The sequence below is a fragment of the Phascolarctos cinereus genome, unplaced genomic scaffold, assembly GCF_003287225.1.
Source record: "Phascolarctos cinereus isolate Bilbo 61053 unplaced genomic scaffold, phaCin_HiC Scaffold_4;HRSCAF=312, whole genome shotgun sequence".
In the NCBI taxonomy this organism is placed as follows: Eukaryota; Metazoa; Chordata; class Mammalia; order Diprotodontia; family Phascolarctidae; genus Phascolarctos; species Phascolarctos cinereus.
In genome coordinates this window covers 285,445,918-285,472,164 of record NW_027555847.1, presented here as the reverse complement: position 1 = coordinate 285,472,164, position 26,247 = coordinate 285,445,918, and the positions used below count along the sequence as shown (strand labels likewise).

The 26,247-nt window shown below is 38.3% G+C and overlaps 1 protein-coding gene across 1 annotated transcript in view; it reads right to left on the bottom strand.

Moving 5' to 3' along the window:
* The window catches only part of MINAR2 (membrane integral NOTCH2 associated receptor 2), a 52,343-nt gene extending 31,331 nt beyond the window's left edge, over window positions 1–21,012 (bottom strand). Inside the window, 2 exon segments of the mRNA XM_078153106.1 lie at window positions 11,983–12,059; window positions 20,709–21,012. The gene's annotated coding sequence lies outside the window, so the exon portion shown is untranslated.
* Between the last annotated feature and the right edge of the window lie 5,235 nt (window positions 21,013–26,247).

The window sequence follows — 26,247 nt, the reverse complement described above, 5'->3', positions numbered from 1 at the left end:
GAGAAAAGAAATTCCATTTATTAACTACAAAATGTATGAAATACTTAGGAGTCAACACAGACATGCCTTTTTCTTATAATAAATCAAATTACTACCCATGTCTTATACAGTCATGATTTTTGGTTAACATCTTATTCTTAGAAATTTGAATCAGTTAGGAGACCTTGAACAAAGAAACTTGATGAAAAGATTTCCTGCCCCCACTCCTTCCCAGTTAATTGTTTCCTTTTTAATCTTAGCTATGTTGGTTTTATATGGGCAAAACTTCAATTTTATATAATCAAAATTATCTGCTTTATCTTCTGTGACCCTCTTTCTTATTTGGTTATGTACTCTGCCCTATCTATAGATTTGAAAATCAATTTCTTACTTGAACCTCTAATTTGTTTATACATCTAAATCAGAGGTGTTAAAGGCTATTAAGAAGCAATTGGGAAATGTTTAACAAAAGAAATAAAAAATACAGTATAACATAGATAATGTTAATTTGTGGTTTTCTAAATCAGTAAGCAGCCAGCACCACTGATCTAAGTCATATACCCCTTTGGAGCTTATCTTGTTATTACGGGTTACATGTTGGTTTATACTTAGTATCTGCCGAATTACTTTCCAGTTTTTTCCTAGCAGTTTCTGTGGAATGATGAGTTCTTTCTCAGTAACTGAGGTCTTTGGATTTATCAAAAAGTAGGCTACTATGTTCCTTTGTTTTTCTGTATTGTGTACCTAATCTGTTCCTCTGATTACTTAACTCATTGTCTGATAACTATTTTGTAGTATAATTTGAGATCTGATACTTCTTGTGTCCTACTTTTTTCATTATTTCCCCTGAGATTTCTAGCTTACTGTTCTCCAGACGAATTTCATTATTAATACTATTGTAATTATTATTACTGTTTTCAATCTACAAAGTAATCCTTTAGTACTGTGGTATGGCACTGAATGGGTAAGTTAATTTGGGTAGTATTGTCATTTTAAATTATATTGGCTTGACCTACCCTTGACCAAATAATATTTTTCCAATTATTTTTTAACGGTATTAGTTGTAGTCATACAGTTTCAGTTTGCTTCATCTTGTTAAATAACTTTTACTGCTTCTACTGAGTAATAATGATTTGAGTACCTAGGTGCCTATCACCAGGGTAGATGGTAAACAATTCTTAGATAAGAAACAATACAGTAAAGGAATATTACACACTAAATATCATAACACAAAATAAGTGCATAGACAGGAGCAAAGTGCTATATGTGGTATCAGAGGGCAAGGTCATTATAAACTAGGACAGGAAAGGGTCAAGAGATTAAAAAAAAGAGACAGCTAGATGGCGCAGTGGATAGAGCACCAGCCCTGGATTCAGGAAGACCTGAGTTCAAATTTGACTTCAGCCACTTGACACTTAACTAGCTGTGTGACCCTGGGCAAGTCACTTCACCCCATTGCCTCCCCCCAAAAAAAAGAGAGATTAGAAAAGAGCTTCATTGAGTAGTGTTTGAAGAATTTCTCTTCTTTTTCCTGTATTTTAACTGGTGGGATACCTAGCCAATTAACTTCATTGTGCTTTGCCACACAAATAAAAAATAAGGGTTAGGTTTTAAAACATTAAAAATCAGATTTTTCTAGAAACCAATCAGCAGTTGTAAAACACAGGGGAAGGTGATTGATCTTTGTAATCTCTCTCCCCCCCTAAAAAAAACTCCCTAAGATTTATCTAAGTCATAGATGGTTGGGATGTGTTTTGGTGGAGTTCCCCACTGTTAACAAATTCTTCTCAGATTTGAGTAGAGATTATAATTTGTTCATTACTATAGTTTGACCAAGTTTAGAAATCTGATTTTTGTCCCACTTGTATCATAACCAAAATAACAAAAAAAACAATTAGAAAAAGCATGCCCTTCTCTCAATATCTTCTCATATTATGAATATACTATCCTTTTTATGTTTTCTATCAAGAATTCATCAATTTCACGATCCTCACATAATTTAAGATAAATGTATGGAAGAAAAATGCAAACACTTTTGGAAAATAATCACCTGAAAACTAAGTACAGATTGTAAACCAATGGGAACCTTGCTAGCCTGTATTAATCATCAATTAATAACTATAAAGATCACATTTGCAAGGTGCAGTTGAGACCTTACTCTTCAGTAGTGGTAAATGGGAGAACGTAGTTAAAAGGAAGTTTAGGGATCTCCAGAGACCAATTTTGAAATGATTACTCTGAGAAATAGAATGTTACCTTACTAGGGCAAAAGAAAAAAATAGTTTTCATAGTGTGTCAAAGACTCTGAACTACACAATCGTTTTTATATATACACACTTTTTTAACTTACCAGATTTTTAGAGAAATAGTTAAGATCTGAAAACTGAAACTTGCTAAAAATGTAATTTAAAATAAAACTGTAATCTATCAAGTTGTTTTTGGAGTGATAAGAAGCATAAGAATGTGTAGGGAATAAAGGATGAAAAGATAATCCCTGCCCTCAAGGAGCTGACAGTATAATGGGGGAGACAACATGCAAGCAAATATTTATATATATGTATAAAGCAACCTATATACAGGATAAATAGGAAAAAATTAAGAGTGAAGGCACTACTATTAAGAGGGCTTGGGGGAGGCTTCCTCTAAAAGGTGTTATTTTAGCTAGGACTTAAAAAGAAGCCAGGGAAGTCAGTAGGCAGAGTTGAGAAGGAGAAGTGTCTTATGCTTGGGGGATAGCCAGAAAAAATGCCTATAACCAAGAGATGGAGCATCTTGCTCATGAGACAGACAGAAGGCCAGAGTCGCTGGATCAAAGACTATGTGTTGAGGAGTAAGGAGTAAGAAGACTGGAAAGGTAGGAGCAGGCTAGGTAATAAAGGACTTTGAATGACAGAGCATTTTGTATTTGCTCCTGGAGGCAATAGGATGCCACTGGAGTTTACTGAGTATGGGGTGACATGATAGGACCTGTGCTTTAGGAAAAATCACTTTAGTAGCTGATTGGAAAATGGATTGGAGTGGGGAGAGAGTTGGGGCAGGCAGACCAGCAGCAGGCTATTAGAATAGTCCAGGTGATGCATATAGTAAGGTGATGAGGGCTTGCATTAGAGTGGTGGCAATGTCAAAGGAGAGAAGGGAGAGTATTTGAGAGACGTTACAAAGGTGAAATCAACAGGCAGCTTTGTCAATAGATTGGATATAGGGGGTGAAAGAGAGTGATGAAATGAGGATGACACCTAGATTGTGAACCTGAGGGACTGGGATGGTGTACAGTAATAGTGAGAGTAGGAGAGAGAGTTTAAAGGAAAAGATAATGAGTTCCATTTTGAACGTAGTGAATTTAAGATGTCTACTGAACATCCAGTTGTAGATGAAGGTAGTTGGAGGTGTGAAATTGGAAGAAATCAGAGTTTGGGCAGGATAGGTATTTTCTTTGCATTCACTCTCTGGATCATAGGTTCCAAAAGTGGCCAATACCGCCCCCTGGGAGGTGCTGGAATGATCCAGGGGAAGCTGTACAACTTGGGTACAACTAGGGGGGTGTTGAATAAAGATAAGGGGGCAGTGGAAGCATAAGGAAAGAAGAGAAGAAATTTTTGAAAAAACATTCGTATATGTTTCATCTGCCAAGTAACAGTTAAAGTCCTAGTAATCACATTATTTTCCAAATAAACACACAAAATGCAAGTTATAACCAATCAATCAGTGGTCAAGTCTGATGACAGGTCTTAACAAGAATTGGCAGCAAGTGAGTCATGCATGGTCAGGAAGTCCAGCATGCTCAGGAATACGTACAGGCAGGAATATGTAATAACTTGTTTACAATGCGATACTATATGATTACATGATGCAATATTGCATCATCAAAATTTCAATGCAGGAAAAAAACCCCACAAATTTACAATAAATTATTAAATTTAAGATGTGTCATTTTTAAAAGTTATATATTTTTGAAACGACAAAATTTTTTAAACCATTAAAGGGTTAAAGAAAGTAGATTTCCCAGAGGGCACTGAGTAATTTTTTCTTTCTTTTTTTTTAAAGGGGGCAGTAGGCCAAATAAAGTTGGGAACCTCTGCTCTGGATGATCTCAACCACAGCAAATTGTTTCTGGTCATGAATCCCTGCTATGAATCAAACTTGTCACACTGTTACTGTTACCCCTCATTGTCAGAGCTACAGCTCACTGTGCAGCCATTGGTATAAAGCATGTCCCTCCACTAGGGGTGGGGCCCCAGCACGTGTGTGTTTGCTTGCAAGCCGTTTCACTCACTTTGAAAGTAAACTTTTTCAATCCTGACTGTCCCGTCTGTAACCTGCTTTGCTCAACTGTGGCCATCCACAGGTTAGAGGCCAGTTGTTGACAAGAATTATCAACATAGAGATGGTAATAATCTATAGGAGGTGATGCAATCACCAAGTAAAGTAGTATAGAGGGAAAAAAGAAGAGGGCCCAGGACCAAACCCTGAGTGACATTTTTGTCAGGGAGTGTGGTTTCAAAGAGGATCCAGCAAAGGAAATTGAAGAGTGGTCAGATAGGTAGGAGAACCAGAAGAGAGTGGTGACCCAAAAACCTACAGAACAGAATATCAAAGAGGAAGTGATCAATAGTGTCAGTGGCTACAGAGGTCAAGGAGAATGAATATTGAGAGAAAAAAAATTGCATTTGACAATCAAGACATCATCATGAGAAAAATTAATTTTAATGCTGTACCATTTCATTATTAATAATTTCCAATATTCCCTTTTCTGTAAAAATGGTTAGCTTAGAGGAGTCCCTCCCCTTCTAAAGAATGCCAGAAGCATTCCAATTCTGCTCAAGGCGTCTTCCAACTGGAAAACCTGATTTCTGTTCAGGGTATAAACAGAATCCAGCGTGGCTGAGTTCTCTCCCTGGGGGAAAGAACTCCTGTCCTTGATCTTCATCAGAGTTTAGGGTGATCAGCTCATGAGAACCTGGTTGAGGTGCTCAGATTGCTAGAGGGAGCTCCACTCCCTACTTCCCCAATGTGGTAAATGGAAGAAACTGGAAATTTCTAGCCTGCCTCCTCATTAAACATCCACCAATCAGGATTGAGTTTCACTTGTCAGAGGAGCTTCCTGTCATAAGGCACACACCTGACTTAAGGTGTTTCAGAGTTTCCCTTGGCATCTTTGGTTACCAAGAGAAACCACTGACCATCAATCTATTATTGGCTAGCCTAGTTAATAAATTTATTATTAATGCCTGGAAACTTTATTTCTTGGGGTTTTATTAGTGACATCAGTGACTTTGGAAAGAGCAGTTTTGGTGGAATGATAAGGTCAGAAACTAAATTGTAAGGGATTAATACCTACACAGTGTCAGGAACTGTGCTAAGCATTGGATGTTCTGGCCTGGCCTGGTCCGGCCCAGGCCAGTACCATCTTCAATATTCGGGTTCATTCAGTATTGGAACAAAAGGAGACACTTTTAGATCATTCAACAGTTAATAAAAGCAGACTTATAAAGCCACAGAAAGAGAAGGATATTCAGCTGGAGCTACACTGAGGACACTCCAAATGGAATCATATAGGCGAAGCTCCTCTGTCTGAATTACCCTCATTTTCTACCAGCCAAGCAGCAGAAAGGGCTGTGTGAGCTTCTCTGGGGAATGTTGATGAAATACAATCTTACCCACCGAGCGGCTTATCTTATTCCTAGTAATTTCTCCTTGTATCCACAACAGACATTAATTCATCAATCAGGACATATCAAAAAGGTCTTCCAACAAAACATGAGACGTTCCATACCATCCTTCCTTGTACCACTAGTCTTATCTATGGTGTAGATATTCCTTATTTCAATTGGAATGAAATCATTGAGTTACCATATACTTAATTCCAGTCTGAATGTGCTTAAATAGCCTTTTCAAAAACGTGTTCCTCAATGAAGACAGATAGATTTGTGATGGTTCCATTAGCTTAAGGATTAGGAATGTCCACATTAAATCTCCTTGAATTCTATGTAATGACCACAGTCCATTCAACTGAGTTGAGTCTCAAACTATACTACTCAACCAGGAGGATGGTAGCAAAAGTGCCTTTGTCAAGGCCATGGTTTGATTCCAGTAGAAAACATAGGGATCTTCTTGAAAGATTTTCAACATTAATCTTAAAGGCTGTAACTCACTTACACTAATATTGCACTGGGCTTAATGTAAATGAATGAGACTTGTGTATCTTGCTTCCCTCTAAAGCTAGATCAGGGTTCTGCAGTGATATAGGGTTTCCCAGTAAATGGAAACCATTCCACAGACAGGCAAAGGAACTGCTATGATTCAGGACATTTATTTGATTTCATACATCCCCCCCATTACCATCAATGGATCAAGTCCATTAAAGTTCAATTAGTGTGTTTTTGACAAAGAAAGAGTTTTTCTCCTTCAATAAATGTTCAACAAAGAGGATATCCATCCTATTAATGGGAAGAGAAAACTCTTAATTGTATCAAAATTACTCACAAGTTTTAAAGTTTAGTCCTCTTATAATGTATTAAAAAAAAAGAAAATGAGTCTTGATGAAATACAATCATACCCATTTAATGGCTTATCTTATTCCAAATGGTTTCTTCTTTTCATTTATCAATCAGGACAAACTGAAAAGGTCCTCCAACACAACAGGAGCTATCCCATACTATCCTTCCTTATACTAGTCTTGTCTATATAGATGTTTCTTAAATTGAAATGAAACCATTGAGTTCCATGTCAATTACTTTATTCCAGCCTGAATGTGCTTATCCTTTTAAGAATGTGTCCCTCAACATAACAGATAGATTTGTGATAGTTCTATTGAATATAAGATCATGAACACCCACGTTAATTCTCCTTGTTTTCTAGGTAACAACCACAGTCCACTGAATTGAGTCACAAGCAATTTGTACCGAATCACGAGGATTATAGCAAGAGTCCTTTTGTCAAGGATATTGCAAGGCACTGAAGCTGTAGGTTGATTCCAGTAGATTACAAAGAGATCTTCTTGAAAGCTTTCCAACATTCTATTCAAAGGCTGCATTATATCAGGTAAGTCTGCCCTGTGCCAATATTGCATTGGGCTCAATGTAAATGAATGGGAGTTCCCTATCTTGCTTCCCTCTAAAGCTAAGCCAGAACTCTATAGTGATATAAGGTTTCCCCATAAATGGAAACCATTGCATAAAGAGGCAGAGAATCTGCTGTTATTCAGGGCATTTATTTGACTTCATATATCCCCAATTATCATCAATGCTTCATGTCCATTAATGTTCCACTTGTGTTTCTTTGTAAAAGAATTCCTCTCCATCAGTAAATGTTTGACACAAAAGAAATACTTCCTGCCTATTAATTTAGAGAAAACTCTTAACTGACCCAAAATATTCACAACTACTAGAGTTTAGGCCTACTGTAATGTATTGAATTCATAGAAAGAAAGTAAGTCTTGATGAAATACAATCTTACCTAGTGAATGGTTTATCTCATTCCAAATGGTTTCCTCTTGTATCCACAACTGAAATTGACGTATTAATCAGGAGAAATTGAAAAAGTCCTCCAACAAAACAAGGAGTATCCCAAATCATCCTTCCTTGTAGCACTGGTCTTGTCCATGAGGTTGATGTTGTTTATTCCCATTGGAAAGAAACCATTAAGTTCCCTGTTAATTACTTTATTGCAGCCTGAATGTGTTTATCCTTTTCAAGAATGTGTTCCTCAATAAAAAAAACAGGTAGATTTGCTATGGTTCTATTGGGTAAAGGATCATACACATCCAAGTTAAGATCTCTGTTTTCCTATGCCCAAAGTGCATTGATTCAGTAATACCACTACTAGGTCTGTATCATTGGTGGTAGCAAAGAAGTGGAAATTGAAGGAATGCCCATCAATTGGGGAATGGCTGAACAAGTGGCAGTATATGAATATAATGGAATACTATTGTTCCATAAGAAATGATGAGCAGGCGGATTTCAGAAAAACCTGGAAATACTTACCGTGAACTGATGCTAAGTGAAGTAAACAGAAAGAGGGAACAGTACACACAGTACCAGCAACACTGTGTGATGACCAACTTTGATACACTTAGCTCTTCTCAGCAATGCAATGATCTAAGATAATTCCAAAAGACTCATGATGGAAAATGCTATCCACATCCAGAGAAAGAACTATGGAGTCTGAATGCAGATGGAAGCATACTATTTTCTCTCCTTTTTTTTTCTTTCTCATGGTTTTTGCCTTTTGTTCTGATTCTTCTTTCACAACATGACTAATGTGGAAATACGTTTAATATGATTGTACATATACAGCCTATATAAGATTGCATGCTGTCTTGGGGAAGGGAGAAAGGAGGAAGGGGAGAAAATTTAAAACTCAAAATCTTATAAAAGTGAATGTTGAAAACTAAAAATTAAAAATTAAAATTAAAAAGAAAAAACAAGATCTCTTTGTTTCCTATGTGATGAGCAGTGTCCAGACAACAACTTGAAATGAGTTACAAGCAAAATGCACTAAACCATGAGGATTATAGCAAAAGTCCTTTTGTTGAGGAATATTCAAAAGCACTGAAGCCACTGCTTGATTTCACTAGACTAGATAGGGATCTTCCTGAAGTTTTCCCATTTTCTTTTAAAAGGTTGCATTGTAACATAGAGGGAAAGACTCATCTGGCCCAATATTGCACTGTGCTCACTGTAAATGAATGGAAGTTCTGTAGCTTGCTTTCCACTACAGATAGGCTAATGATTCACAAGGATAAATTTTCCTTGTAAATGGAAACCACTCCACAGAGAGGCAGAGAATCTGCTGTGATTCAGAGCATTTATCTGACTTTACATGTCCCCCCATCATCAGTAATACTTCAAACCCATTAAGGCACCATTATGATTTCTTTGCCCAGAAACACTTCTTCTCACTCAGTAACTGTTCTACACAAAGAAATCTTTCCTGCTTATTAATGAAAAGAGAAATGTTTTAATTAGACCAAAAATATTGATCAGTGCAATGACCAACCATGATTCAAGAAGCTCACCATCCACCTCCTGATAAAGAGATGACAGATTCAATGTGAAGAATGAGACCTACAATTTGGACATGGCCAATTCAAAAATTTGTTTGGTTTAAATATATATAATATAATAATAATATATAATATACATTGTTTTACATATTATATTTAATATATTTGCATTTTAATATATTAACGTACAATTATGTAATATATATGTATATCTGTGTTACAAGGGGTTTGGTTTTTTCAATGGGGGGAAGGAAGTTGGCAGTGAGAGAAAATAAATGCTTGTTAATTGGAAAAAAAAAATTTAAACATATTCTAGCCTGAGCAACCAAGCAAGAGAACAAAACTGAAGGTGTAAGTAGCAGTAATCAGGACACAAAATTATCTTGATTTGCATATGTTTTACTTAGAAAGCCCCCGTGAATCAGTGAAAAAACTTAATGAGAAGATTAAAGCCTTCAATAAAGTAGCAAGATACAGAAGAAAATCACAAGACTCATTGTTATTTCTATGCAGGAGTAACAAAAACCTAGAGGAAATGCTACGAGAAATATCATTCAAAATAAGTATGAAATGTGTAAGATAATCTGAGAGTTAACTTATCAAAAAAGAGACAGCCTGGCAAAGTAGATAGAAGTCTAGTCTTGTGGTTCAAAGGTAACCCCTCAGTGGCCCAAGCAAAGAGGATGATCACTTATGGAGTTGTCAATCCCCAACAGGAGAGGAAATTCCTACCAGGGGAGTTCCCTGTACTACTGAAATCACAGGTCTGGACAAAAAATAAAACAAAATAAAATGTTAAAAGCTCTTACCAGGACACAGAATAAACAGAAGAATGATAACATTCACTGAATGCTTATTATGTGTTAGCCAGTACGGATTCATATAGAGTAAACTACAAAACATTCTTTCTAGAATACTTACACAACTGGAGGGATATTATGTGCTCATGATTGAGCCCTGCCAATATAATTAAAATGGTGATACTACCTAAATTATCTTAAATATTTATAAATTTATATATTTGCTGCTTAAATTAATTTATGGATTTAGTGCCATACCAATCTACCAAAGGATTACTTTACAGAACTGGACAAAACAACAAAATACATTTTGAGGAACAAAAAGTCTTTAATTCCAGGGGGAATAATTTTTAGAAGTAGGAACAAAAGGAGCACAGCATAACCAAACATCAAAATATATTTTAAAGCAAAATCATCAAAAAGCTTTGGTCCTGGTTAAAAATGTAAACCAGAAAAGTATACTGATGGAACAGACTAGATAAGAACCAGAAGCAATTAAAAGAAAAGCCCAGTGTTTGATAAATACAAGAACATAAATTACCAGGGGAAGGACTCTCTGCTTGACAAAATTGGGAAAAAATATGGAAAGCAAACTGACAGATTAGCATTTATGCCACATACCCCAATAATCTCTGAACAGATATGAACCTAAATATAAAAAGATACATCATTTCAAAAAAATTAAAGAAAATGAAGGAAATACATTTCACAACCACAATCATGGAAAGAATCCTTAACCACACAAGGGATAGGGATGATCAGAGAAGCCAAAATAAACAATTTCAATTATATGAAAATATCTTGCACGAAGGAAATCAATGCAGACATCACAAGAAGACAAACCATTAGATAGAGGAAAAAAATCTTTGCATCAAATATCTCTACATCTGATATAAAAAGCTACATAGGAAAGTGACATAAATATTTAAGATCAAAAGTCATTCCTCAGTAGATGATTGGTAATAAAACATAGGTACAGGTAATGAAACATAACTCTTTTCTCTCAGGAGAAATGCAGGAAAGTAAAGGCTACAAGGAGTAAAATGTTGCAGAGAAAGTCAGAAGCTCAACATGTTAGCTGATTATATTTAACTTTTGCCTTTCTTTGTTACAAAGGAGTCAAGTCTTAGGCTAAGGGGTGGGAAAACTTTCTTTACATCAGAAATGACTGATGTAAAAATAAAATGCATCAACAGAACTTACTTAAAAAAAAAAAAGCAGAGATGGAGAAAAACAATTACCTAAGAATTACCAAAATGAAGCCTGATAGACTTTTGAGAAAAGCATCTCAGATTTGGAAATAATTTATATTTTGTCTTTTAAACTTTGTCCATTGTGAAATTTTCCTGCTTCAGGTCATAAAGAATCTTCTTAGGGCTGTAATCACATGTTTTTTCAGTGACTAATATACTTTCTGGATTTACTTCTTTCATTTCTGGTCAAAAGCCATTTGAAAATGCTTACAGTCTGAATCATTTCACCAAGTTTGTTTTGTTTTCTCATTTTAGTGAGGCAACTGGGATTAAGTGACTTGCCCAGAGTCACACAGCTAGTAAGTGTCAAGTGCCTGAGGCCAGATTTGAACTCAGGTCCTCCTGACTCCAGGGCCAGCGCTATATTCAGTCTGCCATTTAGCTGCCCCTATTTCACCAAATTTTTAAAAGACAATATTTACTTTAAAGCATTTTTAAGTGCAGAGAAGGAACTTGTAAGTGAAGAAGGCAGGGAACAGATACATCTATTTTGTTTATGTTAAGCCAACAACACTCCCCTTTTGCTAGCACACTAAACTCATTTCAGGTAAGCTGAGTACTCTGGGACTCAATTATGATTTTCAATATCCCCAAGAATGAACTGATTTCTTCAAAGGTAACTTCTGACAGCCACCAAAAAACAAACATGGTAGTTCAGCTCAGATGACAGCCTCCAAGCATAAAGTGTCAATGACCATTTAATTGCCAACTCTGATGGCCTTTTTCAGTGCTTATTCTTCTTGACCTCTCTGCTGCATTTGACACCTGGATACTTCTTTGCCATATTTTTCTGTTCTCTTCCTGTCTATTCTTTCCTCATTTTCCTTAGGTGGTTCTTCATCTATAGCACACCCCTAACTATGGGTGGTCTCTAAGACTTTGTCCTGGGCCCTCTTCTCTCTCTACATTCTCTGATGACTTCCATCAGTTCACCTCCTAGACTTACCTAATCAGCTGAAGTTTCTCCCCTGAGCTTCAGGTCTTCATCTCCAACTGCTTATTGGCCAATTCCACTGTGATGTCCTGAAGATATTTCAAAGTGCCCAAAACAGAACTCATTATCTTTCCCCACAACCCTATGCCTCTTCCAAATTTTCACATTTCTGCTGAAGCCACCATCATTTTTTTTTGTCTCACATGTTAATGAACTCAACTCCTTGCTTTCATCTCATGTATCCAATCAGCTGCCAGCTCTTACCATTTCTACTTCCACATTATCTCATACATATGATTTTTTTTCCTCTTTAACACTATCCATTACCTTAGTTCAGGCCCTCATAACCTCTTAAGATTTTGGCAACCTTCAAACTGGTCTTCCTGCCTCAAGCATCTCCACACTCCAGCCCATCCTCACAAATAAATAAATTTTATTTAAAATAAACTAATTTTCCTTAGGCACAAATTTGACCAAGTCACTCTCTTCCTCCATTTACTGCAGTAGCTCCTTGATGGCCTCTGAGATAAAATGTAAAAATGCCTCTGCTTCACTTGTAAGGCCCTTCACAACCTAACCCCAATTTGTCTTTTCAGTCTCAATGTGCTATTATTTCCTCTCTCATATTCTAATGGTCCACCCAAATTGTACTGCTTTCTGTTTGTCACACATAGAACTCCACTGTTTGTCTGTGCCTTTCCACCGGCCATTTCCCATGCCTAAAATTAATTCCCTCTTCACCCCTGCCTCATAGAATCTGTTTTCTTTTAAGACATAGTCTAAGTACCACTTTCTACATGAAACTTTTCTTTCCCTCAATAACTTATTTAACCACCTTGGCTTTATTAGTATTCTCTTTATGTTTATTCTCTATATACTTACATATGTATTTGTTGTTTCCCCTGTTAGAACATAAGCTCCTTGAGAGTAGGGATTATTTTATTGCTTTTATTTTTAACCCTAGAACTTAAAATGAAGTGGGTTCTTAATAAACATTTGCTGATAGACAAACCCAAATAAGAAAAACAATTTTTGGCATGATGAACTGGAAAGAGTGCAAGATTTGTAGTCGCTTCTGCTTCTGGCCACACTAATCCAGGTTCTGTGCCGTGTGGAACAATCACAAGGCTCATAAGACCTGAGAATCCCTGTGTTGTGGTCTAGCCGTTTGTAGTTTTCACTTAAAAAACTTTACCCCTCGTGATGGAAAATGCTATTCACAAAGAAGAAAGAACTATGGAGTCTGAACGCAGATCGAAGCATACTATTGGCTATTTTTTTCCTTTTGTTGTGTTTTGTTTCCTCTTTATGGTGGTTCCTCCTATTGGTTCTAATTCTTACTTATAACATCACTAACATGAAAATATGTTTAATAGGAATGTATATGTATAGCCTATATTCAGATTGCACGCCTTCCTGGGGAAGGAGTTGGGGAGTGAGGGGGAGAAAAATTTAAAGCTCAAAAGCTTATAGAAGTGATTGTTGATAATTCAAAATAAATTAATTTTTAAAAAAAACCTTACCCCTGCCCTAAGCAGGTGAGACCCCCTTCTCAGGAAGGAGGACTTTGCTTACAAGCTGTTTCCCTCACTTTGAAATTAAACTTCTGTTTTATTCTTGAATCTCCTGTCTCTGGACTGCTCTGTTTGGCTCCAGCCATCCACAGGTTTGGTCCAGTTGACACTGTGAAATGATAGGCTTAACCTCTGTGATCTCTAAGGTCCTTCTATAATCCTTGCTCTAAAAAGAATCTATGTCTAATTTAAAGTTTGTTTACAATAGCAGTGTCAAACTCAAATACAAATGGGGTAAAAAAGCCCTACATTAGGATCCCTGAGTTCCATATATTGACTTAGAAAACCTTATAGTAACATTATTACTATAAGATTATACTATGTTAAAGTACACTATATTGTAAGGTTATACTATGTTAAAATAAAGTATTTTATTTCATTAAATACTTTCCAGTCACATATTAATCTGGTTCAGGCCACACTGGGTGCTAAGCAATGCTGCAGGTTGCAATGGGTTATTTGACACCTCTGGTTTACAAGATTATTGATCTGAACTAATGACAAATAGTGCACTCTAGATAAGATTTTTGTAGATAGAGTAAAAGAACTAAAAGCAATCATGGCTGATTTAAAGACTCTCTATTTAGGTATTTTTGAAATTGTTACTACATTAGCATATGAAAAAAGTAAAACTGATAAAATGCATGGGATGTGATCAGTTACATGTGAAACTGAGAATCCTTTGCTTTGAGTAGATTTCCATTCCAGTTAGGTTATTTTCAGGTCCAATAGCAGCACCAATAATCCCAAACAGCCAATAGTTTATACAGCAAATGGGGCATGTAAGAATGTTAAATATTAATACTGATCTTTAAAAAAAAAATTCTCTCTCTCAAAGGACTCACTGATGTAGATATTCTACTCTACTGACAGAAATCATACCCTATCCATGCCTTCTCATCTTCCTTGATTTTCATCCATGTCTCTCTGTCAATCTTACAAAAAGAAAAGCCATTCAACTAGGTAGAGGCCTTCTTATGCTTATAGATTAGAAGGGGAGGGGCTATAGAAGTTGAGTCCAACCTCTTCATTTTACAAATGAAGAAACTGAGGCCCAGAGAGGCTAAATGACTCCAAGCTCACACATAGGTACTAACTTGAAAATCTGGGATTTGAACCTAGGTCCTGTGACTCTAAGTCCCATGCCCTTTCCATTGTACCATTCATGGACTCTTAAAATCTACCCCTCTTCCAAACTTTCCTATTAATGTCAACGGCATCACTATCTTTCCTTTTGCCCAGTTCCATAACTCCAGTGTCAACCTCACTTCTCACTCTCCTCACACATGCATCACTTGCCAAATCTCATTTCTCTACAACCCCTCTTGCATCTTCTCTTCGCTGAGTAAAGCACCAAGGTTGTCTATCTGTCATGCTTTGATCATTTAGGTTCCCTACCTATAATAGCCATACAACTCTGATAATATTTTTATGCTATTCTCCATAACTTGCACATCCAAATGATTTTTGTTCTAATGTTCTGCCATCACTCAAAAGTATTTCTGGACCTTCTCAGAGTCCATGAGGTATAGCATAATCTCCTGAATGTACATAATGGCATTCAGTCTTGGTAAAATAATTTTGAGTCAACCACTTTCCTTTTGTGGCTCAACTGGTTCTGAAAAATTGTTTCAGAAATGGTAGCATCATTGGGTAATGTGAAAAGATAACCTGTGATTTTGTCAATGTGGAAACTTCATACACTGAAATAGATTGGGAATCATTTGTGACTTATAGACTTAAGGAGTTTCTGGGACACTAAGAGGTTAATTGACATGCTAATGGTCACAGAGCTAGTATGTGCTGCTGAATGGAGCCAGAGAAAGTCCTGCAGCTGTGCTGACTGGATTCACTACAAATGTATGTTATCTAATCTCAACTAAGTCCCCATTGTAGGATCTGGAATCTTCCCAAGTGATTTTATATTACACTTTTAACATGCATTTTCAGCCTTCCCTTCATTCCTTAAGCCTCAAACAACATCCCTTCTAACATGCTCTTAGCTGAGACTCTTCCTTCAGATTTTTCTGGAAAAAAAAATTCAGACTCACTAGCAAAAAACTCCCTTTTCTCCTCACAATCCCCTGAGATAATAACCCTATTATCTCCTCCTCTAGTCCAGTCTCTAACGAAGAGGTGGCCCTTCTCACTAAGATCAACTCTACATTCACCCTTGACTCCATCCCCTCTTCTTCTCCAGCAAACTGCCCCCACTATCATTCCCCTCTCTAATATGCAATCTTTCCCCATCTATTAGTTCCTTCCTTCCTTATGGCTTACCAACATCTCAAGTCTCTCCCATCCTCAAAAAATTCTCACTAGACTCTCCCTATCATCCTTTATCTCTATTCTTTTCCTCAGCTAAACTCCCTGTAAAAACAGTATTTCACATGGTACCTCTACTTCCTCTCTCCTCACTTTCTTGACCTCCTGAAATCTGGCTTCTGATCTCATCATTCAACTGAAACTGCTCTCTCAAAATTACCAAAGATCTCCTCGTGGCCAAATCTAATGGTCTTTTCTCAATTCTGATCCTCCTTGACTTCTCTTCAATCTTTGACACTTGATCATCCTCTTCTCCTAGATAGTCTCTTTTCTCTAGGTTTTTGGGAGACATTACTATCTCAAGCACTACCCAATCTCTCTCCTAAGTTCCAGTCCTGCATAACCAATTTCCTTAAACATTTCAAATTAGACATGTTATAGGCACATCAAACTCAACATGTACAAGACAAAACTTATTATCTTCCCTCAAAACCCACCCCCTCTTCCACACTTCCCTATTGTCAAAGGCACCACCATCCTTGTCACCCTATTTTATAACTTCAGCGAACTCCTCACTCACCTCAGATATGCATCACTTGCCAAATCTTGTTTCTCTATAACTTCTCCTGCATCCACTCTGCTTTCTCCATTCATATAACCACAAACTACATTCAGGCCCTCATCTCTGCTAGACTAGTGCAATAGCCTTCTATTTGGTCTCCCGGCCTCAGACCTCTTCCCCATTCCAATCCATCTTCCACATATTTGATAAAGTGATTTTCCAAAAGCATGGTCTACTCATGTCAAACCCCACCCCCTCAATAAACTCCAGTGGTTGCCTATTGTTTCAAGCATCAAACATAAACTCCTCTGCTTAACATTTAAAAAGCTGTGCAATTCAGCCCCAGCTCCTTCCTACCTTTATACCTTACTGCCCTCTCTGCTCTTCAATCCCACCATGCTAACCTACTTGCTGTTTACACACACAATACTCCATCTTCTGTCTCCTGGCCTTTACACTGGCTGTCTCTCACACCTAGAATTCACTCCTTCCTCACCTAAGTACCACTTGGTTTCCTTTAAGACTCAGTCTAAGCACCATCTTCATGAGGCCTTTCCTGATCCTTCCAGCTGCTACTGCAAGCCCTCCAAAACTACCTTGTATTCATTTTGTGGGTATTCTCTATGTATCCATATGTACATATAGGTGAGTATATATACACACAGATTCCTTGAGGGTGGGGACTATTTTACTTTTTTCTTTGTATTCCCAGTAAGTTTAATAGTAACTGCTTAGTAAATGTATGCAGATTGACTGTTCTTTCAGAACTCCTTACTCCAAGGCTGGCCGTTTATCCACTATGCTACAATGCTTCTCAACACATTTATAAAGAAACAAAAAAAGTCAACGGAAATTTAGGCTGCATTAAGAAAGCGACAGTAATCCAAGACTAGGAAGTCCCAATATTCTATGCCATAGTGCCACTACATCTAGAGCACTGCATTTCATTACAAGTACCACATTTTAGAAGGCTGGAGAGCATTCAGAGATGGGCAGAAGAACAATTAAGGGGGTGCAGCTAGATGGTGCAGTGGATAGAGCACTGGTCTTGGAATTAGGAGAACCTGAGTTCAAATACAGCCTCAGACACATGATACTTACTAGCTGTGTGACCCTGTGCAAGTCACTTAACCCTGACTGCCTTGCCAAAAAAAAATAATAATAATGAAGGGCCTCAGGATCATACCACACAAGAGCTGTTTGAAGAAACAATATATATTTAGCTTGGAGAAGGCTTAATGGGAGCAAGATAGCTGGCCTAGAGAAGAATAAGACCAGCTGCTTTTGTTTCTTGGGCAGAACTAGGAGCAAGGGGTGAAAATTTGCAGTTAGATTTAGGAACAATGTATAAGGAAAAACTTCCTAACAATTAGAACTATCCAAAAGTCGGGGGTATATGGTGTGTTAAGGGAAGACTAACACCTCTGGTGTGAGGTTAGTCCAGCCCTTTTCTGGGCTGTTCATCCATGTCTGATGTCCAACCAGTCACCCACTCTCACCTGTGGCTCCAAGAAGCTGTAGCATGTATAGCTGCCACACCCTGATAAAACCATCTTGGCAGACAGGCTACACCAGGCTGAGGGTAACCTACAGGCCTCAAACTCACCAGTGAGTTTGGTCAGACATCAAAGATGACAAAGTCATCCACTGCATCCTGGGCCATCACCAGTCATCCTGACTTATGTCTTGCCTCTGGATTTCAGTGACTCTGGAAGAGTGAGACTAACAACTCTGCCTCACTTAAATCCAATTCATATGCAAGTCAAGACATCGCCCTGTGAAGTTATTGGTCCTCTTCAAAAATGAAGGACAAACAACATCCAAAAGTGGAATGGGCTGACTCAAGAGGTGGGAAATGTCCCCTCACTGAAGCAAAAGACAGGTGACCAATTAGTGAGGATGTCATTGAAGAGACTCTTGTTAATTTTGGACAAGATGGTATCTAATGTCCCTTCCAAATTTTTATCCTTCCTTCCTCCCTCCTTCCTTTTCCCTCTGTCCACATGGGGAATCACACCCCTACATGTGAGCGCTCTACCTAAAGGAATATAAATTTTGATTACTGAAACCTTACCAAGATATCTTGGGGTTTGGGGGCTAGATTTTTTCCTACTTATTTATTCCATTATTTTAAAAACTGGGACAACTCTTTTGTCCCATGTAGTTTCATTTATGATTTCTTGAAATAGAGCTCAGGAAAACCATGCTTTGATAAAATCCATTGGGATTCAAATGGAGCTACTTGACCATACCTTAAACCCAAATCACTCCCGCTCTGACTTGCCAATAATAGGTCCCAGACAAGCCTCACTTGGTTGTTTGGGTTGTGATGAGTCAGTGAGTATAAATAGCAATTGTTTCTGTTCTGGCCAGCAACCTTGAAGGTCTTCCCTCCTAGTCTGATTTTTTTTTTTTGGCATAGGCAAACTAGGCCATCTATTTTTTTAAAAATTATTTTATGTGAGGCAATTGGGGTTAAGTGACTTGCCCAGTCACACAGCAAGTGAGTGTTGTGTCTGAGGCTGGATTTGAACTCAGGTCCTCCTGACTCCGGGGCTGGTGCTCTATCCACTAGCTGCCCCCTAAACTAAGCCATCTTTTGCCTCATTTCTTACCTATCCTTAAATAATTGAATGGGTGTTGCCTCAGATAAACTGGTACCTGGGAAAGACCTTAGCTGAAAAAAGACCAAGGTCTCCCACTGCATCTGGGGTCATTGCCAGTCATTCTAACCTATTCTTGCCACTGGACTCTGGTGACTCTGGAGGACAGAGTGAGGCTGATGACTTTGCACAGCCCTGCCTCACTTAAATCCAAATCACTTGCAAGTCAAAATATCACCACCCTGATATCCTTGGTCCTTGTTGAGAACAGACAAACAACAACAATGTTCCTAATAACATTTGCTTAGGGATATATTAAAATAATTTAGATTCCCTAAGCACACAACAAATTAAAGACAAGTAGTCTAGAAGAGCATCCTTATTACTGTATACTTCTGGCTGCAAATCAAAGTCTAACTGAAGTAAAGGTAGAAGATAGCAATCATTCTTAAAGTTCTCTCCCAAATCTCCCCTTAACAATTTCAGTGACAATTCAATCTCTCAAAGTTAAGAAAAAAGCTAACATTTACTCAAACCTATTCTCTTATTTGTAGGTAGGGTTAAGTACAAATTTCCTAGTTTGTAAGTAGGAGAAAAAGACTTCTCCATATGGATTTGAAGTGTTTTAACTTCTAGAGGAGAAAAGACAGGCTCTGTGAGCATCATCTGGCAAAATGTGTATGGTCAATAAATATTACAGGACCACAGAATTTAGGGCTGGAAGAGGCCTTAGAGATCATTTAGTCTAAGATCCCTCATTTTATATTTGAAGAAAGTGGGACCCACAGAGGAAATTAAGTAGCAAAGCCAAGATTCCAATGAAGATCTTCAGACTTCAAATCCAATAGTCTTCCCTGGCCATCATATGAGCATCTTTGAAAGGAAATTAGAATAAACCTTAAACATTCTTCAGTAACCAATGTCTACCTTCCCTAATTAGAATACTTAGGAGTCTGTGAGATTCCAGAGATAACTGTAAAATTTTTCCTAAACACTAAAGCCTTTCCCCATGATGAAAAAGTTGTTTCCTCTCCCCATCTTCCTTACTCATCCATGATACAGATACCCAAAATTATATGGGTCTGAGCAGAAAAACAACAGGTTAGAGAGATGGTGCTGATCTCCTCCATAACAATGTAAACTGATTCCAACATAGACTGACGGAGAAATCTACAAACCAAAAGTCAAGAAAGATTCAGTTCCTTCCTTCCACCCATACCTACTCCCTCTCATGTCTTACTCCTCTGAGCTACATATCCTTTCCCTTTTCTGGGGACACTGGCTAGGAGGAAAGTTGGACAGGGGTAGAGAGAAGGTGCAGGGGGGTTAGAAGAGCTAGGAGGGAAGGAAGAAGGGAGGAAAACAAGAAAGAGGGAAGAAAAAGGGAAGATGAACAGGAGAAAAGATGAGAAGGGTAAAGAGGGAGAAAGAAGGAAATGAAGAAAAGGCAAGAAGGGAGGAAAACAAGCAGGGAGAGAAGAAAAGGGGAGGGTGAATAGGAGAAAGGACAGGAATGGAGAATGGGGGAAGGGGGTAAAGGAAGGAAAGAAGAAAATGGAAAAAAGGGGAGAAAGAAGAGGGAAAGGAATATAGGGGAAAGGGAAAGGAATGGAAAACAGGGGGGAAGGAGAGAAAGAAAGGGAGAAATGGGAGGAAGAGAGGAGTAAAAGAAAGAAAAGTTAAAAGAAGTGAGAGAAGGGGTGAAGCATGTGGGCGCCCAGCCATCCCGCTCACCCCGCCTCGCCCCCGGGTCTGAAGCGAGGGTCCGGCACCCCGGCGCCAGGCGGCCGGGGGTGGGTCCGTCCAGCAGTCAGGGGCTCCCCAAAGGGGCGCGGGGGGGGGGCTGGTCGGTGAGGAGGCTAAGTCCGGCAGAGAAGGCTCGGGGATCCGCCTCCCGGGCTGGATCCAAGGCTGCCCCAGCTGCCGCATGCCCCTCGGTCCCAGCCACCCGCACCACTGCCGTGGCCAAGGTTGTTCAGGCGCAGAGACCGCACTCGGGCCACACGACACCCTTCCCTATCCGCCTCCCCTCTGTTTCCTAGGCTCTGAGTGCGGCCCTATCATGTGATCAGCAAAGGGGGCGGGGCGGGGCAAGAGAGAGGGAGGGTGTTGGGATGCTGGATGCAACAGCGCCAAGGCAACAGGAAAGGGTCTCCTCCTTGCCCCGGTCTCTCTTCTCTTATGTGATTGGCTGAAGAAATTGCCCCATGGCTGCTGGGAAACCTCTTAAGTGTTGGAAGGCCAGGGAAGCCCCAAGGCCTATTGGGAGTCGTAGTGTACAGTGTAGACCGAGGTAATAACTTCTCTTCAGTTTCTCAACTGCACTAGACTCAGAACGGGGTCTGCTGGGAAATGTAGTTCAGAAAGCCAAGATTTCCTTGAGATTTTTCCTCTTTTCGTTCCAAAGGAGGAAAAACCCACAATAAAAATTTCCTTCTTGGGTCTTTGCGACAAGCCCTTATGAGTATTACAATATCAACAGCAATGAGACAGAACTAGCACAGAGGGGCTTATTAGAGAAGGCAATGTATCCATCCATCCTTCATACTACTGACCAGGTACTGTGCTAAGCACCAGAGATATCAAGACAGTCTGGGACCTTAAGTAGCTTACTTTCTAATTGGAGAGACAACATGATTTTACAGGTATATAAAAGACATAGACAAATCAAATACAATGTGATCTTGGAGGGGAAACCAGCTGAGGGGACCAGGAAAAGCTTCCTGTAGTAGATGATGCTTGAACTGAAATTTGTAGGAAACCAGGAATTCCAGGAGTCTGAGGTAAAGAGGTAATATATTCCAGGCATGGAGGACAGTTAATGCAAAGGCATGGAGATGAGATATGAAGCATCCAGACAAGATGTCACAACTAGGAGTGTCAGTAAATGTGAATGAGATCACACAGCCTCCATGAATCCCAGAGAATAAAGCTAGGCCAGTGTCCAGCCAAATGAGAGGAAAAAAGGCAAGATGTGAAGTCTGAGTAGTCAGAAGTCTGCGGTTATTGTTAAAAGTCTAGACTGGGTAAAAGAATACAGGTTGCTGGGAAATCCAAATATAGAAATAAGGGCAGAGGGGCAGGTAGGTGACACAGTGACTAGAGCACCGGCTCCGGAGTCAGGAGGACCTAAGTTCAAATCCAGCCTCAGATACTTGACACTAGCTATGTGACCCTGGGCAAGTCATTTAACCCCAATTGCCAAGGAAGGAAGGAAGGAAAGAAAGAAAGAAAGAAAGAAAGAAAGGAAGAAAGGAAGAAAGGAAGAAAGAAGGAGAAAGAAGGAAGGAAGGAAGGAAGGAAGGAAGAAGAAAGACTACAGGCTCAGACCTGACAGGAGAACACTTGAGGAAGTGTAGTCTAAATGGTCAGGCAAGACCCAGGAAAATCATCAAAGCAACACACTGGAATATGACTACTGATCCTACAACTGGGACTAGTTGCCTTCTGTCCTGTCTGTAACAGGGTCTTAAAGAATATGGCTAGCAGAGGGCAAAATTCTCAGGTGCTCAGTTGAAACAGTTTTTTGTTCTTATGTTACTGAAGGATGAAAAAGAGGCTCTTTTCTCGTTAGTGCCTAGAAGGTATGTTGTAGCATCCTCTTGGACTCAGAGTGGAAAATCAAATTATGTAAGTTCCTATTTTGGGGATACTGAATAAATCTTAGACAGTACATCGAATGTAATCATGGAGATAACTTGGTTCAATGAAAGTATTTATATAGTGTATACTATGTGCCAGGTACTGTGTTAAGTGCTTTATCTGAAACTGAGGCAAAGAGAAGGTAATTGACTTGCCCAGGGTCACACAGTTTGAGGTCAAATTTGAACTCAGGTCTTCCTGACTCCAGACCCAGAACTATGTCCACTGCACTGCCTTACTCTCCTTCACACATTCTGCTGTAGCACCTGAGACCCCAAGAATAAGCTTCCCAGGTTCAAGATAACTCTGTGGGTCCAAATCCATTCAAAACCATCGCTCACAAGCATTCACTGATGAATTTACTTCCTCTCAAGTCAGTCAGAGGACACAATTAGTTCAAAGAAAATGTATTTAATGAAATAGCATAGTAGAAAAATTTTCAAGAGAACATTTCTCCTACAAATCTTTGGCATATTCTCCCCAGAATACATGATAGAATCTGGCCACTCCTGTTGGAAGCAACAGCTGGCAATGCTTGCTGTGAGCAAGTGGAAACCAGCAAGGGAAGAACCTGACTGTGCCTAGGAATTTACCTCACACATACGGAGACAATCTCAGGGACATATCACACATACATTTATCTAGGTTTCCTGGGTGAAGCCTATGAAGCCAAGACAATGAGAAAGTGAGAGAATCCTCCAAATTTTACTGGGACTTTCATATTATGAGAATTTCTCACACAAGGGTTTTAATAGATAATGAAAGATGGAAGGTCAATCACATGTAATAAGATTTTCCTGTTCTGGTATTTCTTTTTTGGGAAGAGGTAATGAAGTTAATATATATTTTTTGAACACTGAGTTAGCTGGTTACCAAAACTACATGGGATTAGTGACTTCAGTGATCTTTTGGGCATTAGTAAATCCCATGAGACATTTTGGAGCGAAATGATGTTGTCTAAAGAGTTTTAGGAATTTAATAGAGTAAATAATTTTCAGCAATTTTCCTTTTTTTCTTCATTTCTCGTGAAGTAATTTTTTTTATATTTGATATTGGTCATTTGATTTTTCCTTTTAAGAAATTTAAAATTAGTTGATTTAATTAATTTGATTGGTTTTAAATAAGCTTTTATTTCACTTATTTCTTTTAATTTTATTAATTTCTTCTGTCAGAATTTCTCTTTTGATGTTTAATTAGAGTTTTTAATTATTTTCTAGGTTTTTTTAAAAGTTGCATGTTAAATTCATACTTCTGTTTTTTCTCACGTGTAGATAAAAGTGTCTAAATATATTAATTTTCCCTAAAGGACTATCTTGATTGCATCACAAAAATTGTACTGCGTTATCCCCATGGAAATGATCTATTGTTTCTATGATTTGTTCTTTGACCAGCTAATTCTGTAAGATTAAGTTGTGTAGTCTCCAATTAATTTTTTAATTTAAGACTCAGGTCTTAGTAGACTCTTTCTCTGAATCCTGAAGACAAGATGATTCTGAGAGAAGACTTGGATCATTTCCACCTATTAAAATATAAACATTTTATCCTTATTTATGCTGTTCCAATTGCTTATCCATACTTAACTTTTCATGTTTTCTTGACTCACATTTCTATTTCAAAGTCTCTAATTAGTTTTTGCCTTTTCACCAGAATGCTTGGGGGTCCTTAATTACATTAAAGGTTCTTTCTTTCCCCTGTAAAATTATATTGTTTTTCTTTTTTGTAAGACTATTTCTTTTGCTTTTTATAATATTGAATACCAAGCTATCTGCCCCTTTAAAATGATGGCTGCTAAATCTTATGTGACCTTGACTATGGCTCTCAGTGCTTGCACTTTTTCTGCCTGTTTGCAGTAGTGTTTTTCCCTTAACCTAGAAGCTTTAGACTGTAGATATGACATTCCTAGGAATTGCATTTTAGGATTTCTTTAAAGAGTTGGCTGGTGGATTCTTCTTATTTTCTGCTTTGCCCTTAGGTTCTATAAATATGGGCAGTTTTCTATCATAACATCATGAAATATATCTAGGCTCTTTTTTGGTCATGGCTTTTAGGTAGTCCAATGATTTTTAAATGTTTTGTCTTTGATTTTATTTATAGGTTATTTTTTTTAATAGCTATCTTTATTCTTCCCTGTCTCCTCCTCTTTCTTCTCTCCTTTCTCTTCTTCCCTTTTCTCCTTCTCTTCCTTCTTTTTTTAAATATAAATTTATTTATTTTTAGTTTTCAACATTCACTCCCACAAGTTTTTGAATTCTAAATTTTCACCCCATCTCCCCCCTTCCCCCACCCCAAGATGGCATGCATTCTGAATATCCCTTCCCCTAGTCTGTCCTCTCCTCTCTATCTCTCTCCTTCTCTTATCCCCTTCCCCTTCTATTTTCCTATAGGGCAGGATAGACTTCTGTACCCCATTTCCTGTATTTCTTATTTCCCAGTAGCATGTGAAAACATTTTTTTAAACATATGTTTTTAAAACTTTAGGTTTCAAATTTTCTCTTCCTCCCTCCCCCCACCCACCCTCATTGAAAAGGCAAGCAACTCAATATAGGTTATACATGTGCAGTTATGCAAAACACGTCCATAGTAGACATGTTGTGAAAAACTAACTCTATTTCCCTTAATCCTATCCTGCCCTCCCATTTATTCTATTCTTTCTTTTGACCCTGTCCCTCCTCAGAAGTATTTACTTCTGATTACCCCTTTCCCAATCTGCCCTCCTCTCTATCATCCCCCTGCTCTCTTGTCCCCTTCTCCCCCTATTTTCCTGTAGGGTAAGACAGATTTCCATACCCAATTGAATGTGTATGTTATTCCCTCCTTAAGCCAAATCCTATGAGAATAAGATTCACTCATTCCCTCTCACCTTCCCCCATTTCCCCTCCACTGCAAGAGACTTTTCTTTTCTGTTTTTTTTTGTGAGATAATTTACCCCATTCTACCTCTCCCTTTCTTCTTCTCTGAGTATAATCCTCTCTCATCCCTTAATTTTATTCTCCAGATATGACCCCTTAATCTTCAACTCACCCTGTGCCCTCTATCTATCTATCTATCTACATACATACACATATAGAATTTTTTTCCTCCAACTACCCTAATACTGACAAAGGTCTCATGAGTTATAAATATCATCTTTCCATGCAGGAATGTAAACAGTTCAATCTTAATAAGTCTCTTATGATTTCTCTTTCCTGTTTACCTCTTCATGTTCCACTTGAGTCCTGTATTTGAAAGTCAAATTTTCTATTCAGCTCTGGTCTTTTCATCAAGAATGCTTGAAAGTCCTCTATTTCACTGAATGACCATTTTTTCCCCTGAAGGATTATACTCAGTTTTGCTGGGTAGGTGATTCTTGGTTGTAATCCTATCTCCTTTGCCCTCCGGAATATTATATTCCATGCCCTGGTCCTTTAATGTAGAAGCTGCTAAATCTTGTGTTATCCTGATTGTGTTTCCACAGTACTTGAACTGTTTCCTTCTGGCAGCTTGTAATATTTTCTCCTTGACCTGGGAACTCTGGAATTTGGCTATAATATTCCTAGGAGTTTTCCTTTGGGGATCTCTTTCAGGAGGAGATCTGTGGATTCTTTCAATTTCTATTTTGCCCTCTGGTTCTAATATATCAGGGCAGTTTTCC